The sequence below is a fragment of the Oncorhynchus tshawytscha genome, linkage group LG07, assembly GCF_018296145.1.
Source record: "Oncorhynchus tshawytscha isolate Ot180627B linkage group LG07, Otsh_v2.0, whole genome shotgun sequence".
Classification (NCBI taxonomy): domain Eukaryota; kingdom Metazoa; phylum Chordata; class Actinopteri; order Salmoniformes; family Salmonidae; genus Oncorhynchus; species Oncorhynchus tshawytscha.
In genome coordinates, this window is record NC_056435.1 from 31,055,235 (window position 1) to 31,070,413 (window position 15,179).

General features: G+C 41.2%; 1 pseudogene; it reads left to right on the forward strand.

Annotated features, from left to right (window-relative positions):
- Nucleotides 1–607: 607 nt before the first annotated feature.
- LOC112254356 lies at nt 608–6,675 on the forward strand (annotated as a pseudogene).
- Nucleotides 6,676–15,179: the final 8,504 nt, after the last annotated feature.

Here is a 15,179-nt window from a genome sequence, read left to right on the forward strand (position 1 = left end):
CTCCAACTGGGAAAAATCGTTTTGAACGGTCATCCAACTCGGAATTCCAACTCGGGACTTTCTGACCTGAAGATCACTGACATCACGACCTCATATTTTTCAGACTTTCCAGTAATCTTGAACGCACCAACATACTTGATCCTCTCCCAATCAGTAGATGACGTGAACACATTTGACAGAAGTAACGAAAGTACACAAACTATAGTACCGAACCGTTTTTCATGTTCTAGTACTGTAAAAGTTTCGGCACACTGCGCAACACTAATCTCTCTGATGAAGTTTGATATATTTCAGAGTGATCTAATGAATCAATGTAAGCGTCATCAACCATATATTTCCAGTCTCTGTTAATCTGTGTATAGCGCAGTCAAAATTAGCTGACAAGTGGAATTATGACATTAAGTATTTAGTTTGGGGAAAATGTTAGGCTTAGGTAGAGACTGCCCAATAGTCGTAACAAAGTAACAGACCGAGAACGCAAAAGTGTACAACAAAGTAACAGTTCATGCAAATGTTTGCGTGACATCTCACGTTATTCTACTTTACCCCGCCCTTTTTTTTACGACGAAACGCACTCTCATTGGTCAGCGAGCTCTTGTTGTGAAAGCACACTTCCTGCTGTTGAATAAGCATAGTATGGAAATGTTTCTAAGACTCCCAAAGTAGTGAAATTCTTTATATTTTGTTGGTCAGTTCACATGAAATTTATACCCAACTGCATGACGATATAAGTATACTTTACCAGATTTACTACTAGCTGTAATGAATTGTCTACGGTAGTTGCTTGGTCACTAGGGTTATCTAACATTAGCAGAATGTGTGTTGCAACCACCACTAACGTTAGTTCATTCATTGCCACTGCACATCATAGCTAGCTAACCACAGCTAGCTATAGCTAACAGTCCCGCTGCTCAACATCATCTAGATGTGGGGGAGAATCCTGAATCCTGTGGTGATTAGCAGAGTTCGTCTCACTTCGAGTTTCAGAAGTCTCCTTACCATGCAGCTGAAGACTACAGAGGTACAGTCCTTATTCAGTGATGGACTGAATGGAATAGCAGGTGAGAGCAGAAGCCAGGTCTACTCTATCACATTCTCATAAACCTTTACTTAGCTAGCTACCAACCAATTTATCTGGATCAAAGTCTAGATATTCATAACTGCCTTTCAAGGTCTGTGGCATGCAAATTCATTCATAGCACTGTTCAGAAGTTGATCCTCTCAAGTAGTTTTTTTATTCTCTAATTAGTGATGAGGCCAGGACTTGAGAAGCAGGTTTGGATCCGAATGTATTAATCAGTGTGTCTACTTTTTTGTAATTATAATTGGGTGATGCAGGGGCCAATGCATGTCAACAGTATAGATCTTATCAACTTATGTATTTAGGCATGTCTGTCTTTCTCCATAGAGCTCTTTGAGAAGTACAAGTTTGAGCTGAGGATAGCAGGGGGTGCAGTGCGGGACCTCTTGTCTGGGAAACGGCCAGAGGATGTGGACTTGTGACCATGGCAACACCAGAGGATATGTAGAGCACGTTCCAGACTGCAGAGATCAGGAGGATCAACAATAAAGGGGAGAAGCATGGGACCATCACTGCCCGAGTAAGCGCATCTCAAGATTACTATGAAGTTCGACCAGCTATACACAAATATTCCCTGCTTTTACAATCCAATTAAAGATACAGGATGTAAGACTGCTGTTGTAAAAGAAAGTGATGTTGCCTTTCACTAGCGACCTTTCTTTTTACACTATGATTTTGCCATGACGGGAATAATTACTTTAACACTACAGTCATTGTAGTGCAAATTATGCTGTACAGGAGGTGTGTATGCCTTTAAAACACATTTGTCTTTTCATCTCTAGCTTCACAATGAGAACTTTGAGGTGACCACACTGCAGGTGGATGTTCACTTACAGACTGGCAGAAAGACGTAGAGACCTCGCCGTAGAGACCTCTCCATGTTTTTAGGTGTGTTTATAGTATATATATATATTCACCTCTTCTGGCGTTAATGTCAAACTTGACATTAGAAAATCAAAAAACATGTCTGGTTTGATTTCTGTCCAAACGGGGTTAGATTGGATTCTATATAAGCGTTTCTGAAAGTTTGGTTTGCGGACCTGTTAATGGAGGGTCGCGAAGTTAATGTATAATATTTCATTAATTACTGGAATTGATTTGGCCAAGTGCAACTGCGCTCTCGGTTCAGTGCGCTCCCTGCTTAGCAGCGGTCTCTGCTCAGTTTGACAGCTGCGCGAGTGGGAGAGGTAAGGGGGAAGATGCCTGTGTGCTTTGCAGTTTACCGGATCTTTTTTCTGCAGTTTTCTTGAAGTTCACTCCGCGACCCACATGCTGCTCTTTCATACAAACTTTGAGAAATAACGAGGAGCACCCACAATGTGTTTTGTGTGGGGATGTGTTTAGTAATGAGTCTCTCAAAATGAACAAATTAATAAAATGACACGTCCTGACCAAACATCCAGGCACAACATGACGGTAAACACAGGGAGTTCTTTCAGAACAGGGCAGAATGCTTCAGGAAACAGTGCTTCAGGAAACAGTGCTTCGACAGTGGAAAGTAAGTCAGCCAACAAGGCATTGTTGTCATTTTATAACAGGTGATGATGATACTGTAAGCAGAAATAAGGGAGTACTATCTCCAATAGTAGTAGATGTGAGATCATCTTTTAAACAATCCCCTGGCCTTGTGACGTTACACAGCTAATAACTAACATTAGCCAAAGCAACCTAGCTAGCTACTGATAGTGCAACCCTAAGAAACAGTACAGATGAAGATAAAAATTCAGGCTTACTGTACATTTCGCTGTAGAAATTATTGTTGAAAACAAGTCTAGGTTGGAAGTATTGCTGTTAAAATGCAGTTAATTTTTATTCTGAACTAGAGTAAACTGATTGAAGCAAGATGCTTTTTGAGGCAAACACACTGACACAGTTCTGTGTTGCTCATCTACAGCAGGAAGCGGTCTCCTGCCTGGCTGAGAAAGCAGTAGATGTTCTGATCCAGTTTGGCACCACATACAGTTGAAATCTGAAGTTTACATACACTTATGTTGGCGTCGTTAAAACTCGTTTTTTCAACCACTCTACATTTTTTTGTTAACAAACTATAGTTTTGGCAAGTCGGTTAGGACATCTACTTTGTGCATGACACAAGTAATTTTTCCAACAATTGTTTACAGACAGATTATTTCACTTAATTCACTGTATCACATATCCAGTGGGTTAGACGTTTGCATACACTAAGTTGACTGTGCCTTTAAAAAGTTTGGAAAATTACAGAAAATGATGTCATGGCTTTAGAAGCTTCTGATGGGCTAATTGACATCATTTGAGTCAATAAGAGGTGTACCTGTGGATGTATTTCAAGGCCTACCTTCAAACGCAGTGCCTCTTTGCTTGACATCATGGGAAAATCAAAAGAAATCAGCCAAGACCTCAGAAAAAAATTGGAGACCTCCACATGTCTGGTTCATCCTTAGGAGCAATTTCCAAATGCCTGAAGGTACCACGTTCATCTGTACAAACAACAGTACTCAAGTATAAACACCATGGGACCACGCAGCCGTCATACCGCTCAGGAAGGAGACGCGTTCTGTCTCCTAGAGATGAACGTACTTTGGTGCAAAAAGTGAAATTTATTATCAGAACAACAGCAAAGGACCTTGTGAAGATTCTGGAGGAAGCAGGTACAAAAGTATCTATATCCACAGTAAAACGAGTCCTATATCGACATAACCTGAAAGGTCGCTCAGCAAAGAAGAAGCCACTGCTCCAAAACCACCATAAAAAAAGGCAGACTACAGTTTGCAAATGCACATGGGGACAAAGATTGTACTTTTTGGAGAAATGTCCTCTGGTCTGATGACACAAAAATAGAACTGTTTGGCCATAATGACCATCGTTATTTTTGGAGGAAAAAGGGGGAGGCTTGCAAGTCGAAGAATACCATCCCAACCGTGAAGCACGGGGGTGGCAAAATCATGTTGTGGGGGGTGCTTTGCTGCAGGAGGGCATCATAGATGGCATCATGAGGCAGGAAAATGATGTGGATATATTGAGGCAACATCTCAAGACATCAGTTAAAGCTTGGTCTCAAATGGGTCTTCCAAATGGACAATGACACCAAGAATACTTCCAAAGTTGTTCAAAATAGCTTAAGGACAACAAAGTCAAGGTATTGGAGTGGCCATCACAAAGCCATGACCTCAATCCTATAGAAAATTTGTGGACAGAACTGAAAAAGTGTGTGCGAGCATGGAGGCCTACAAACCTGACTCAGTTACACCAGCTCTGTCAGGACGAATGGGCCAAAATTCACCTAACTTATTGTGGGAAGCTTGTGGAATGCTACCCGAAACGTTTGACCTAAGTTTAACAATTTCAAGGCAGTGCTAGCAAGTATTAATTGAGTGATATTAAATAGCCTAAATGTTCAATCGGAGAAAACACGCAACACAAGCTGCTTTCAACCTAAAGCCATTTGATGAGTCATTCTCAAAACAAAATAGAAAATATCTGGATTAACTTTTTTTTTCTCCCCATACATTGGTGTGGGGAGACCACCTTTCTCCCCATACATTGGTCAAAGAAGACCACCTTTCTGAGATATGATTATGGAGCAGTTAAACCAATCCCACATTAATCATTATCCTTTCATTGCTCTAATCTCACCAAGCACCATTGAGAATTGGCAAACTATCCAGTTTTACAATGAGTCTTACTAAGTCCAAACTAAACCCTAAAGTATGCATGTAGGAGTCATGCAACCAATTACGTAAAGCAAACCTCAAAGCACTGTGTTTAGGTCCTCATGGTGACAGATCACTAGAAATGTTCTCAGCTAGAGCATTTTTTTTTAGATAGTCCCATAATTATAGTTGTGTAAGAGTTATGCTTTTATTCCCAGGTTTACCTGCAGAGGGCGACTTGGAGGAGATGAAGCAGGTCTGGCAGCATGTGAAGGACCATTCTCCCAAGCCCATTACTTCCTGGTCAAACACAGACGAGACCGCCATAAATCGCAGGACGATTCAGACAGCATGAAGCCCTACACTGACTATATCATAGATGTAAGCACAGCCATTGCATAACAAAATGAGTTGATGTAATGATACTAACTATATTTAGAATTTTATGACTGTCAAGATGGTGTCCTTTTGGAAATGAGTTTGCCATGAATGGCCTAACCTGACAGCAGCACATGGTCTAGTAGATCATTTTATGTATATTGTTTGCAGAGTTGAGAGGTGGATGCTCAAAGTAAAGTGTGTCAGCTGCTTAAGTACTAGGGCGAGGACAAGTTACTGGCAGAGATGAGCAGATGGTCCACTCCTCGCTTCCCCGCGAGTAAGCACGACTTGAGGAAGATTGGCATCACCTCTGGCAAGGAGATTGGCACTATCCTACAGAACCTACGAGACATGTGGAAAAAAGAGATGAACAAAGCCGAGCTGCTTAGTCATGTCAACAAGACATGATCCCAGTGTGTGCAGGGCTAGAAGGGGCTGAGTGTGTGTGTGCACGGCCCTGACTGAAATCTGTTGATTGCACTGGTTCACAGAACTGTAAACGTCTGCAACCATCAGGCGTTACCCCCACACACATCTTTGAGTGTTGGATATGAGAATGAGAGAGAAACCCTACTTTTTTTTTACAGCGTTGAAATGAACTAATTTATCCCAGTGCAGCACATAGAGTTTAGATATAGTGCTCTCAGCTAAACAGCTGTCTATGACATTTTTTGTTTTGTTTGTAATCAACCAGAGCCACTGCAATCTCTCAGCATCTGTGGTAGTATAGATACCGGGACCATTTGTATATTGCCTGCCCTGAAATGCCTTTGAGATTGGGCAATCTGGTGTTTAGTTTGGATTCAGTCAATAAGAGTAACTGAAAACTGGATAGTTTGCCAATTCTCAATGGTGCTTGGTGAGATTAGAGCAACGAAAGTCTGAGTAATGTGGGATTGGTTTAAATGTCCCATAATCATATCTCAGCAAGGCGGTCTTTGTGGGGCGAAAAAAAAACAACGTTAATCCAGGAATTTTCCATTTTGTTTTGAGAATGACTCATCAAATGGCTTGAGGGTGAAAGCAGCTTGTGTATAGTGTGGTTTCTCCGGTGAAATATTTAGGCTATTTAATGAAGGTTTTGGGTGATTCCTCATGAAACCAGGACAAAAAAAGACCATGATTTAGGAAGAATTGTTGACATATATTTGACATATGTATCTAAAAGCAAAAATGAGAAATAATGAATCAAAGTTGGCATATTTTTTGCATTTTGGCTTTACCGTTATGGAATTTCAAAGTTCCAGAGTGAGATCTCTGATACTGTTAGAGTTATGATAAATTATATACAGAGAAAATGGCATAGTAGGCAATGTAACCAATCCAATCACTGGATTACCTTTTACTTGCATCATTGCACATCCTGGAAATTACCAGCAAACGCAACCATTTTGAATCCATTTTAACATTCACTCTGCTTTTAATGCTTACAAACGGGATTATAACTCTAGAAGTAGCAGAGATCCCACTCGGGAACTTTGAATTGCCTGCAGAGTATATTATGGTCTACAATATATACAGTGAGGAGAACAAGTATTTGATACACTGCCGATTTTGCAGATTTTCCTACTTACAAAGCATGTAGACGTCTGTAATTTTTATCATAGGTACACTTTAACTGTGAGAGATGGAATCTATAACAAAAATCCAGAAAATCACATTGTATGATTTTTAAGTAATTTATTTGCATTTTATTGCATGACATAAGTATTTGATACATCAGAAAAGCAGAACTTAATATTTGGTACAGAAGCCTTTGTTTGCAATTACAGAGATCATACGTTTCCTGTAGTTCTTGACCAGGTTTACACACACTGCAGCAGGGATTTTGGCCCACTCCTCCATACAGACCTTCTCCAGATCCTTCAGGTTTCGGTGCTGTCACTGGGCAATAAGGACTTTCAGCTCCCTCCAAAGATTTTCTATTGGGTTCAGGTCTGGAGACTGGCTAGGCCACTCCAGGACCTTGAGATGCTTCTTACGGAGCCACTCCTTAGTTACCCTGGCTGTGTGTTTCGGGTCATTGTCATGCTGGAAAACCCAGCCACGACCCATCTTCAATGCTCTTACTGAGGGAAGGAGGTTGTTGGCCAAGATCTCGCGATACACGGCCCCATCCATCCTCCCCTCAATACGGTGCAGTCGTCCTGTCCCCTGTGCAGAAAAGCATCTCCAAGAATGATGTTTCCACCTCCATGCTTCACGGTTGGGATGGTGTTCTTGGGGTTGTACTCATCCTTCTTCTTCCTCCAAACCCGGCGAGTGGAGTTTAGACCAAAAAGCTCTATTTTTGGCTCATCAGACCACATGAACTTCTCCCCTTCCTCCTCTAGTTCATCCAGATGGTCATTGGCAAACTTCAGACGGGCCTGGACATGCGCTGGCTTGAGCAGGGGGACCTTACATGAGCTGCAGGATTTTAATCCATGACGGCGTAGTGTGTTACTAATGGTTTTCTTTGAGACTGTGGTCCCAGCTCTCTTCAGGTCATTGACCAGGTCCTGCCGTGTAGTTCTGTGCTGATCCCTTACCTTACTCATGATCATTGATGCCCCACGAGGTGAGATCTTGCATGGAGCCCCAGACCGAGGGTGATTGACCGTCATCTTGAACTTCTTCCATTTTCTAATAATTGCGCCAACAGTTGTTGCCTTCTCACCAAGCTGCTTGCCTATTGTCCTATAGCCCATCCCAACCTTGTGCAGGTCTACAATTTTATCTCTGACGTCCTTACACAGCTCTCTGGTCTTGGCCATTGTGGAGAGGTTGGAGTCTGTTTGATTGAGTGTGTGGACAGGTGTCTTTTATACAGGTAATGAGTGGAGAACAGGAGGGCCTCTTAAAGAAAAACTAAGGTCTGTGAGAGCTGGAATTCTTACTGGTTGGTAGGTGATCAAATACTTATGTCATGGAATAAAATGCAAATTAATTACTTAAAAATCATACAATGTGATTTTCTGGATTTTTGTTTAGATTCTGTCTCTCACAGTTGAAGTGTACCTATGATAAAAAGTTAGACCTCTACATGCTTTGTAAGTTGGAAAACCTGCAGAATCGGCAGTGTATCAAATACTTGTTCTCCCCATTGTATATAAAAAATTGTCAAATAAAAAACAAATGTATATTTTCAATATGCATGTTTATATTTTTCTATATTCATGAATGAATGTAAGAAATGTGTTAATGAAATCAAAATGCTACTGATATTACAGAGCAAGCGGTGAAGTTCCAGATGACGCCAATGTTTGCTTTGTAGCACCTACAGACAGTGCTTAATTTGTCAAATCGGGAGGTCCCGGAACACAGTGAGCGCGAGAAGAGGGGGGTTATCCTGGGGGGCTCTGAGGTACCAGAACACGATGAGAAATACATTTTGTCAAACAACATAGCAGCGTGGCAGACAGGGTAAACAGCCAAGTAGGCTATCCATGGTGGGGAAACAGACAGCACTCTACAAGGTGCTGATTTAATTCAAAGCATTTTAGACGTTACTGCAGCATGCACACATACTTTAGTATATTTGCGAGGCTTACACAAGTCCGAATTTCTTAGTCTGATTTTCTAGACATGATTGTACAGCAACATTTTTAGACGACACTGGGGGAAAAAATGCCATATGCATATACACACATACTCAGCTGTGAAGCTTACAAGACACACATTTCATATTGTAAGACCTCAATGTAGCAGTAGAACAAATCACAATATTGGAATATAACTTCAAATAAAATAAATCAATGTCGGCTGCAGCAGAACACACACATGAGAATATATAGGCATCCTGCCTATGTGAAGCACATATTCAAATTACCTTCACAGTACAGAACAAGTTTGTAAAGAAAAAAATCCTACCTTAGTTTCCAAAACCTCCCACATTGACTCTCACCATGTCAAGTCCATTTAACTCATGAGAGTCAATTTCTTGCACAAAGCCATGAGCGGGCCTGTGGCTGTGATGTTTAGCCTCCTACGGCTGTCCGGAAGACTGGCTGTAAGAGTATATTTTTTCATTTTGAGTGTTAACCTGGGTGTCCTCTTTAACCTTGTCTAAAAGGCTTGCTGCCACCAAATGTGCCTTGGTTCGGGCATGTTTAAAAAAACTTTTTTTCTGAGGGCTTTTTGTTGTTTGTTTACGCCTATGGCATGTGATGTTAAATTACCGTACATTCCACCCACTCTTTTGCTACTTTAACCTCTCCAGTCGTTTCTAGACCCAAACTCCCTACCTTTTTGCATGTTGTACAACCCAACTCTGAATTCTGCTTGACAAGCCAGGGGTTATTTTATTCTATTTTTTATTTCACCTTTATTTAACCAGGTAGGCAAGTTGAGAACAAGTTCTCATTTACAATTGCGACCTGGCCAAGATAAAGCAAAGCAGTTCGACACATACAACGACACAGAGTTACACATGGAGTAAAACAAACATACAGTCAATAATACAGTAGAAACAAGTCTATATACGAAGTGAGCAAATGAGGTGAGATAAGGGAGGTAAAGGCAAAAAAAAGGCCATGGTGGCAAAGTAAATACAATATAGCAAGTAAAACACTGGAATAGTAGATTTGCAATGGAAGAATGTGCAAATTAGAAATAAAAATAATGGGGTGCAAAGGAGCTAAATAAATAAATAAGTTAAATACAGTAATGAAAGAGGTAGTTGTTTGGGCTAAATTATAGGTGGGCTATGTACAGGTGCAGTAATCTGTGAGCTGCTCTGACAGTTGGTGCTTAAAGCTAGTGAGGGAGATAAGTGTTTCCAGTTTCAGAGATTTTTGTAGTTCGTTCCAGTCATTGGCAGCAGAGAACTGGAAGGAGAGGCGGCCAAAGAAAGAATTGGTTTTGGGGGTGACTAGAGAGATATACCTGCTGGAGCGTGTGCTACAGGTGGGAGATGCTATGGTGACCAGCGAGCTTGTTTGTTGTTGAACTGCAAATTGCACCTGCTCAGAGCACTTTGTCGGTGAAAACACTGCCCCCCAGCTTCCCGTCTCCCTCAGAGTCTGACTCGCTAGTAGGCTTACTAGTTAGTGGAGGTGCCAGTGGTACACTGCCGGGATCAGTATCGCTGCTAGCTAAAGCATCGCCATCAGGAACAGTTTGCCCCGTACTCCTCTCCTCTGGCACTGACAGTTTGTCTCGTTCCGAGTTTGATTCACCATCTTTCTCTAGGTTTTTGGACTTGAAAATTGTCATCAAAATCGATTGCCTTTTCTTATCCATTTTTAAAAAATGTTTTTTTTTTTTTTTTTACTTTCCCACGATTAAAATTCAGTATGGAAATGACTAGCCTAGGTGACGTGATTACATAGGGACCTCTTCACTAGCTGACCACCACTCCCCATAACCTCTATGTACAAATAAGAGAGCAGGTCTGGAATCAGTGTAACAGTATAGGATGATTACACAGAAGGATCACCACACTTTTACACGATGGTCTTTCTGGGAGCAGGAGAAATAACAAGGAGGCAACTTGATTTAACGCTGATCGCTTTTATTAGAATGTCTATAGTGCGAACAGTTAAACAATTAATAAATCATGCCGCGAGAGGTACCAGATCCGGGCAAATAGGTGCCGGAACAAACAAAGTCAAATCTGATAGGTGCCGGATCCTATCCTCAAGTTAAGCACTGCCTACAGATGAAACATTATGGTGTCTTAAATGAGGCCTTGATAAGGCCAGTGTCAACCTGTCATTCAGGGATTTCCGGTTTTGCATGTTATTTTGGCATTAATACATGTCACATATCCGTTTGCAAACAAAAAATATATATCATTGTGTTAATAAAGCCACAAACATGGTCTCTCTTTTTTTTTTAGTAAGGCAGCTCCAAAATGCAGGTGTTTCAGCCTATCTCAGTGCTTTCTGTGATGGTGGAGCAAGCCAGCAGAAAAGACGTTGCGCCGTGATTGGCTCAGTGTTCTGTCACTCATGGGAACACTACCTCTCCGCCAAGTTTAAGGGTAGAGCTATACAATTCAAGCCCCTTGGGTGCTGCCATAGAGTTATATTAGAAGTGGCCATCCAAGAAGGCTCAAGGTCATTGGCCACAGATAAAATGACGTCAAATCACATATCTACAGTAGCTTTGATAGGACATGTCAACATCATACTTTCAAAATCTTAGCTAGCAGTCATCATGAATCAAGTTGACAATCTACTGGCAAATCCTTTTTAATCCTTGTCATACAGTTGAAATTGGAAGTTTACATACACTTAGGTGGGAGTCATTAAAACTCGTTTTTCAACCACTCCACACATTTCTTGTTAGCAAACTATAGTTTTGGCAAGTCAGTTAGGACATCTACTATGTGCATGACAAGTAATTTTCCAATGATTGTTTACTGACAGATTATTTCACTGTATCACAATTCCAGTGGGTCAGAAGTTAACATACACTAAGTTGACTGTGCCAATACACAGCTTGGAATATTATGTCATGGCATTAGAAGCTTCTGATAGGCTAATTGACATCATTTGAGTCAATAGGAGGTGGATGTATTTCAAGGCCTACCTTCAAACGCAGTGCCTCTTTGCTTGACATCATGGGAAATCAAAAGAAATCAGCCAAGACCTCAGAAAACATTTTTGTGTTCCTACACAAGTCTGGTTCATCCTTGTGAGCAATTTCCAAATGCCTGAAGGTACCACGTTCATCTTTGCAAACAATAGTATGCAAGTATAAACACCATGGGACGACGCAGCCGCCATACCGCTCAGGAAGGAGACGTGTTCTGTCTCCTAGAGATGAACGTACTTTGGTGCAAAAAGTGCAAATCAATCCCAGAACAACAGCAAAGGACGTTGTGAAGATGCTGGAGGAAACAGGTACAAAAGTATCTATATCCACAGTAAAACGAGTCCTATATCGACATAACCTGAAAGGCCGCTCAGCAAGGAAGAAGCCCCTGCTTCAAAACTGCCATAAAAAAGCCAGACTACGGTTTGGGGACAAAGATTGTACTTTTTGGAGAAATGTCCTCTGGTCTGATGACACAAAAATATAACTGTTTGGCCATAATGACCATCATTATGTTTGGAGGAAAAAGGGGGAGGCTTGCAAGCCAAAGAACACCATCCCAACTGTGAAGCACGGGGGTAGCAGTGTCATGAAATGGTGGTGCTTTGCTGCAGGAGGGACTGATGCACTTCACAAAATAGATAGCATCATGAGGACAGAAAATGATGTGGATATATTGAAGCAACATCTCAAGACATCAGTCAAGCAGTTAAAGCTTGGTCGCAAATAGGTCCTCCAAATGGATAATGACCCCAAGCCTACTTCCAAAGATGTGGCAAAATGGCTTAAGGACAACAAAGTCAAGGTATTGGAGTGGCCATCACAAAGCCCTGACCTCAATCCTATTGAACATTTGTGGACAGAACCTAAAATGCGTGTGCGAGCAAGGTGGCCTACAAACCTGACTCAGTTACACCAGCTCTGTCAGGAGGAATGGGCCAAAATTCACCAAACGTATTGGGGGAAGCTTGTGGAAGCCTACCTGAAATGTTTGACCCAAGTTAAACTATTTAAAGGCAATGCTACCAAATACGAATTGAGTGTATGTAAACTTCTGACCCACTAGGAATGTGATGAAAGAAATAAAAGCTGAAATAAATTATTCTCTCTACTATTATTATGACATTTCACATTCTTAAAATAAAGTGGTGATCCTAACTGACCTAAGACTGGGAATTTTTACTAGGATTAAATGTCAGAAATTGTGAAAAACTGAGTTTAAATGTATTTGGCTATGGTATGTAAACTTCCGACTTCAACTGTATGAAGCGAAATAATGAAGAGAAATTATAGATAAAACAAATCGGTGCTCATCAGCCATTGGACATAAACATTACACAAAAAGTTAGAAATCGCAAATTCAACAATGAGTGGTTTGGAAGGAATCAGTGGCAAACTGCAAGCATTGCAAAGCAATCATTAGCCTGCTATTCAGTTGAGTAGCTGTGTGGTCCTAAATCTAAGATTAAGGGTCTCTTTTCCTAGTTTAAAATGATATACATTCAACATTGACAGCATGGCCAATGAAGCATGATTTGTGCCGCGCTCAAACAACAACTCGGAACTGCGAAATCAGACTTTAGTGAGTTCAAGACAACTGGGACCTCGGTAAAAATGAGCTACGACTGGAAAAATACATTTTGAACTTTCATCCAACTAGGAATTGTACATTCGGAACTCGGGCATCTTTCTAGAGCAGGCCTGGGCAATTCCAGTACTTGGGGGCATGATTGGTGTCATGCTTTTCCCCATCCCTAGCAAACACACCTGATTTAAACTAATTGCATTCTGTAATGAAGATCATGATTAGTTCATTATTGGAGTTGGGTGTCTTAGCTGGATCTGGGGTAAAAGTGTGACACCAATCAGGCCCCCGAGGACTGGAGTTGCCCAGGCCTGTCTAGAGCTACCACCTAAAGATCACTGATGTCATCATGGTTATGCCCCCCCTGAAAGCACCATCAATCCAGAGAATACCAGACTTTGATGACAGTTTGATGACAACATTTTCCCACAAAGGACCTTCTCTTCACCACCTTCCTGTTCAAGTGAGCACAGCACAACAAGGTGAGTCCAAAATTGTCTCATATGTTGCTGCATAAATTATTAATATGCCAGGGAGATATGTATACTGTAACTAAGAAAGTAATACCAAGTGTATGTTGTGTAGTAAGCTGTTAGTTGCCCATGTGCCTCACCCTAATCATTTGGTCTATTTTCACCTCTTAATTTCACCGACTGTTCTGCACATGTAGCCTTTAAACTGTTTTTTAGAAATGTAATCATTGAATATTATAAAAGCTTTCATTGTCTGCTTATATGCCCCCTTTTATTTATCCTACTGTTCTGACTTGGTGTACAGGGAGAACACCCTAAGAACAGCCCATGTTCTGAATTATGTTGCTGTACATTTCAAAAGTGCTGAACAAATAGTTATATTGACTACGTCCGTCCTACCTTGCTCATTAATGTCTTAATCGAAATTACGGATTGCCTCTTATCCACTTGTCGTCCCCTTATGCAATAGTTTGTACTGTACATCTCAATTGTCAGTAGAAACCACATTTGTTTAAGCAAGTCGGCCATATCAACTATGTTTTTAAAAGTCAGTAAATGAGGCTGAATGAACTGTTTCGCTGCCAGACAAGGCTCCGCTGATAGCCAAGGCTCCGCTGATAGACAGGTGTAGCAGTGGCTGTGTTGGGACTCTGATGTTGGGACAGCTTTATGTAGGCCCTAACAGTTTGTGGAAACTGTTTTGTCACCTTTATAGTGCAAATCGTTTTTTTTGTGTTTTTTTTTACCCCACAAAGATTTACATGCTAAAATCGCCACTGGGTAATGCCAAATCAAATTTCATACATATAACAACTTTTTTATTATTTATAAATTATGCTTTTAGCTACAAAAGTCGAATATGTGTGTGTGTGTGTTTTACATTTTTGGAAATGTATAACAAAAAAACTATCAAATTTACGTAAGTATTCAGACCCTTTACTCAGTACTTTGTTGAAGCACCTTTAGCAGTGATTACAACCTCAAGTCTTCTTGGGTACGATGCTACAAGCTTGGCACACCTGTATTTGGAGAGTTTTTCCCATTTCTTGTCTGCAGATCCTCAAACTCTGTCAGGTTGGATGGGGAGTGTCGATGTACAGCTATTTTCAGGTCTCAGAGTTGTTCGATCTGGTTCATGTCCGGGCTCTGGCTGGGCCACTCAAGGACATTCAGAGACTTGCTCTGAAGCCGCTCATGTGTTGTCTTGGCTGTGTGCTTAGGGTGGTTGTCCTCTTTGAAGGTGAACCTTCACCCCAGTCTGAGGTCCTGAGAGCTTTGGAGCAGGTTTTCATCAAGGATCTCTCTGTACTTTGCTCTGTTCATCTTTCCCTCGATCCTGACTAGTCTCCCAGTCCTTGCTGCTGAAAAACATCCCCACAGAATGATGCTGCCAGCACGATGCTTCCCGTAGGAATGGTGCCAGGTTTCTTCCAGACGTGACGCTTGGCATTCAGGCCAAAGAGTTCAGTCTTGGATTCATCAGACCAGATAATCTTGTTGGCCTGATT